Consider the following 6,131-nt stretch of genomic DNA (forward strand, 5'->3'; position numbering starts at 1 on the left):
TGGAACATCAGGGTCTTGAGGGCACGGCGGAAAGCACGGAGATCAGGGATATTCCGTATCTCCGGGGGCAGTTCATTCCAAAGGGTTGGAGCCCCCACAGAGAAGGCCCTCCCCCTGGGAGTCGCCAGTTGACATAATTTGACTGACGGTACCCTGAGTAGTCCCTCCCTGTGAGAACAAACTGGTCGGTGGGAGGCTATTGGTGGCAAAAAACGGTCTCGTAGGTACCCAGGTCCTAAGCCATGGAGCGCTTTAAAGGTGATAACTAACACCTTGAATCGCACCCGGAAGACCACCGGGAGCCAGTGCAGCTCACGTAGGAGAGGTGTTACATGGGCGTAACGAGCTGCGCCCATAATCACCCGCGCGGCTACGTTCTGGACCAGTTGGAGCCTCCGGGTGCTTTTCAAGGGGAGCCCCATGTAGAGAGCATTACAGTAGTCCATACGGGAGGTAACTAGGGCATGAGTGACCGTGCGCAAGGCATCCCGATCCAGAAAGGGACGCAACTGGCGGATCAGGCGAACCTGATAAAAGGCACCCCTGGCCACGGCCGTCAAATGATCTTCTAAAGATAACTGTGAATCCAGGAGGACACCCAAGTTGCGGGCCCTCTCTGTGGGGAGCAAGATCTCATCCCCTATTGTCAGTGATGGTACCAGCTGACTATACCGGGACGCCGGAAGCCACAGCCACTCGGTCTTGGAGCGGTTGAGTCTGAGCTTGTTTCTCCCCATCCAGATCCGCATGGCCTCCAGGCAACAGGACATCACAGCAAGGGCATCATTGGGGTGGTCTGGGGTGGAGATGTATAGCTGTGTGTCATCAGCATACTGATGAACACTCACCCCAAAACCACGGATGATCTCACCTAGCGGTTTTACATAAATGTTGAACAGAAGGGGTGAGAGGACTGACCCTTGCGGCACCCCACAAATAAGGTGCCTCGAGGTCGACCTCTGCCCCCCTGCCAACACAAACTGCGAATGGTCGGAGAGGAAGGAGGAGAACCACCAAAGCACGGTGCCCCCTATTCCTAACCCCTCCAGCTGGTGCAGTAAGATACCATGGTCGATGGTATCAAAAGCCGCTGAGAGATCTAATAGGACCAGGATAGAGGAGCAACCTCTGTCCCGAGCCCTCCAGAGATCATCCACCAATGCGACCAATGCCGTTTCTGTGCTGTATCGTGACCTGAAGCCCGACTGGAACGGATCCAGATAGACAACTTCATCCAGGTATCGGGGTAGTTGTCGCGCCACCACACTCTCAACAACCTTCGCAACAAAGCGAAGATTGGAGACTGGACAATAATTTGATAATATAGCCGGGTCCAGGGAAGGCTTCTTGAGGAGGGGCTTCACAACCGCCTCTTTCAAGGCGGCGGGAAAGACACCCTCACTCAGAGAAGCATTTATAATCCCCTGGAGCCAGCCTCGTGTAACCTCCCGGGAGGCCAGTACCAACCAGGAGGGACACGGGTCCAATAAACATGTGGCAGCGTTAAGCTTGCCCAGAATCCTGTCCATGTCCTCAGGAGCCACAGAGTCAAACTCTTCCCAGATAACGCTCTCAAGACCTGCCCCTGTCTCCTCCCCTGGATCTACCCAATCGGAGTCCAGGCCTTCCCGAATCTGAGCGACTTTATCATGCAGGAATTGTACAAAATCCTCAGCTCGACCCTTTAAGGGATCTTCCCGTACCCCCACCTGAAGTAGGGAGAGGGTCACCCTAAACAGCGCAGCTGGGCGGTTCTCTGCAGATGCAATAAGAGCGGAGAAGTAGCTAGACTTCGCCACTCTTATCGCCACTAGGTAGGTCTTAATATAAGATCTCATCTGTGTTCGGTCAGATTCAGATCGGCTTGTCCTCCAATCACTCTCCAGGCGTCTTTTCCGACGCTTCATCTCTCTCAGCTCCTCAGAAAACCAAGGAGCTAGACGAGATCGGCATCGGGTCAGAGGCCGCAAAGGCACGACACGGTCCAAGGCCCCAGTAGCCGCCCTGTCCCAGGCGACCACCAGGTCCTCAGTCGAGTCGTGAACCAGAGTCTCAGGAAATGGCCCAAGCTCCATCAGGAACCCTTCGGGGTCCATCAGGCGCCTGGGACGGAACCATTTGGTTGGTTCCGTCTGCCTGCGGTGGGTGGAAGTGACTTGAAAGTCCATGTGAAGGAGAGAATGATCAGACCATGACAAGGGCTTGATGTCTATATCCCCTATTCTTAGATCATTCAGCCACTGATCAGAGACAAAAATCAAGTCCAGAGTGTGATTCCCCAAGTGGGTGGGGCCTTGAACTACCTGGGTCAGGCCCATGGCTGTCATGGAAGCCATGAACTCCCGAACCGTCTCCGACATCTCACCAGCAGATGGCAGGTTAAAATCCCCCATAACAATAAATCTGGGGGTTTCCACCGCCACCCCGGCTATAATGTCGAGCAGCTCAGGCAGGACCGCTGTTATGTGGCAGGGAGCCAGGTACGCAATCAGTAGGCCCATCTGAATCCCCTGACCCCACTTCACAAGGAGGGACTCACATCCGGCTATCTGAGGAACAGTGGCCTCCCTCGGGCAAAGACTTTCTCTAAAGATTACTGCCACTCCCCCACCCCTTCCCTGAGCCCTTGGCTGATGGAATGCACGGAAACCTGGCGGGCACATTTCCACAAGGGGAACTCCTCCCTCCTGGCCTAACCAGGTCTCCGTAATCCCTGCCAGGTCAGCACCCCCCTCTGAAATAATAAGATAAGATAAGATAAGATAAGATAAGATAAGATAAGATAAGATAAGATAAGATAAGATAAGATAAGATAAGATAGAGTTATTCAAATATTTTTTTCTGGTTTAGTCTTCTCCAACGAGATGGATATGTTCGTCCATAAAATTATGAGGTTTGAGATGATTGTGCAGAGTTAAAGGTGGAGATGGTTAGAAACATGAAATAGCTAATATTTTGGAATTAGTTTCATTCTCTTGATTTAGATAAACTCAAATGCTGTGGGAACTTCAGTATTTCAAAGGACCCATATTTGCAGACTCTTTGGAACAACCAGACCAACTTGAAGAAGCTGGAAAAGACTTCAAGAAGCCTTATCCAGATGATGATGATGATGATGATGATGATGATGATGATGATGATGATGATAAATAGCATTCCTATTTAAAGCAGCCTACCGCCACCCGATGAATCCTTACTGTGGGTTTAAATTTCCATTTAGTGCACAATCTGGAGAACAATGGGTCTTGTTGCTAATAATGATTCTGATATGGGGCTTACAGATGGTGATGCTGAACTTTTATATATCATCTCTGCAAAACTTGGGCAGTGGTGAAATTTATCTGACTTACGAGAGCAAAAGTTATCCCTATCTTCAACAAGGGAGAAAGAGGAATACAGAAAACAGACCAGTCCCTCTGCTATGAGTAAAGATTCTAGAGCAGCCCATAAAGAGTTTTAGAAACACGTAAAATAGAATGAAGTTAATTACTAAAAATCAGTATGGATTTGTCAAGAACAAGTCTTCTCCAAATCATTGTATGTCAATTTTTATGAATTAATTTCATTAATAGATTTATGGGACTTCCATAGATATCTTGAGTTCTGCAAAGCTTTTAACAAAATCCCCCATTCCAATTATCAAGCAGTTAAATGCCAGCTGGATGGCAGGGCAATTGAGTGCATATACAGCTGGCTCAAAATTCATACTCATCTATCATTATCATGATGTACTTCATCAAACTATAGCAAGGTATAAGTGGAGTCCCATAAGGTTACTTTTCAATATTTTCCATAAATGGTTTGGATGAAGAGGCAGAGGGAATATTTATTAAATTTGCAGATGACACAAGAATGGGTGAAATGATTAATACTTTGGAATATACAAACAAGAAAAAATGATTTTGACAGATTAGAAAAATAGATTGAAAGTAACAGAATGAAATTTAATGGAAGTTCTTCACTTAGGAAAGAAAAATCAAATGCACAGGCAGGGAAACAGGATACCTGCTTAGTAATAGTAATTACAAAAAAGAAAGAAAGAAAGAAAAAGCAGGTGGAATTTTAGGCTATAACAGTCGTATACAGTAATCTCCAAATTATAGGAAGTAGTACTTGCAATTTCTTTTGCATAAGGAAGATTCCACTTCAGATATTTCCTGCTGCAGACATGATAGAAAGAACGTAGGAGTTAGACTATGATGGCAAAAAAAACAATGATGAGCCTGCTAGCCCCTTTCCCAACTAACACGTTTTATTAAAAGGCATAAACTTTGGCAAGCTGCAGATCATTTTATTAGATGAGTAGAGTTGCTAGACTGATGTAGGATATAAATTGGGGTAAGGAAAAAAGGGTGCGGTGTAACCTGCATCTGAAAACTGCCCTATCTTTTCTCCCTTTACCCCCTACCCCTCTACTTGCATCCAGTCTAAGTCCTACATGGGCCTAGCCTTTATATCTGATGAACGGGACCGCCTTCTGCCACCAGTAGCCTCTCACTTACGGGACCGCCTTCTGCCACCAGTAGCCTCTCACCGGCCAGTACGCTCACATAGAGAGGGGCTCCTCAGGGTGCCGTCGGCCAAATGTTGACTGGCGGCCCCCAGGAGGAGAGTCTTCTCTGTGGGGGCACCTGCAATCTGGAATGTGCTTCCCCCAGAGATACAGATGATCCCGGATTTACGCACCTTCTGCCGTGCCCTCAAGACCTTTTTATTTCAGCAGGCTGGCCTGGCCTAACTTCCCTTTTAAATTGTAAATTTTAAATTTGTTTTAAAATATTAGGGGTGTTTTAATTTGTTTTGGGCCAAATTATCTAATGGGTTTTTATATTGTCTTTTAAATTTTGTAGTTTGTGTGTTTTATCTTTCTGGCTGTTCACCGTCCTGAGTACTTCGGGAATAGGGCGGTATATAAATCCAATAAAATAAAATAAATAAAAATAAAGGGAGCTGCACTACACAAAAGCCTTAAAAAGCTACCACCAGACTGCCAATTCCTTTGTCATCCCAAATACTGTGTTCATTTGAGTCACAATACATTAAGAAGGGTACAGAGCAGTGGTGGGTTTCAAATTTTTTTACTACTGGTTCTGTGGGTGTGGCTTGGTGGGCATGGCATGGCTTGATGGGTATGACTTGGTGGGCGTGGCAGGGGAAGGATACTGTAAAATCTCCATTTTCTCCACAATCCAGGGGAAGGTTACTGCAAAATCCCCATTTCCTTCCGATCAGCTGGGACTTGGGAGGCAGAGAATAGATGGGGGCAGGGGCAGTTAGAATTTTGTTACTGGTTCTTCAAACTACTCAAAATTTCCGCTGCTGGTTCTCCAGAACTGGTCAGAATCTGCTGAAACCCACCTCTGTTGCAGAGGAACTGGGAAAGGTTCAGACAAGGGTAACAAGAATGACTGAGGTCATAAAAACTACATCCTATAAAGGGGGACTGAAGGAGATGACTGAAGAATGAAAGAATATGATAACATATATCTGAAAAGATTTCACAGAGAAAGTGAAGATCTATTCTTTAAGCTTCCACTCTGCGGGACACAAAATAAAGGATTTAAGTTACAGAAAAGCAAATTACAACTTAGAAAATAGTTCCTTACAAGAGCTATTCAACTGTGGAATCACTTCATCAGAAAGTTCTCTTCAGGGTTTGGACAACCATTGGCTGAGAATATTTTAATTTATATTCCTGTTCTTAGTAAATTGCTTGATCTAATGCCCTAAATAACCCATTCCACAGTATAATCCACAGCAGAATCACTTTTTGTAGATCAAATAATCCCATCCCATTCCTACAGATCATATGGATTTTTAACAATTAATGATAGCATGGAGACTGTCATTACAAGTGTTCATAGTTATTTTTTTCCTACTGAAATATGAAGACTATGTTTCTGTTTGAGATTTAATTCCAAAGAGAAACTTCTATCTGATTTTCTTCCATTTTAGAGAATGGCACATTCTCTTTTCCTAACTTAGCCTTCCTTAGCCAAACTCTGAGCAAAACATTGTGGGGAGAAAAATTTCTTATTCTTAACTAGGGGCATAGACAATTCAATTCAGGTAGCACACCTGTCCTCCTTTGAGCTCAGTTTTAGGCTATACAGCAGAAAATTTGCTTCCTA

This window comes from Pantherophis guttatus, chromosome 5, assembly GCF_059756535.1.
Source record: "Pantherophis guttatus breed Tessera chromosome 5, ASM5975653v1, whole genome shotgun sequence".
Lineage (NCBI taxonomy): Eukaryota > Metazoa > Chordata > Lepidosauria > Squamata > Colubridae > Pantherophis > Pantherophis guttatus.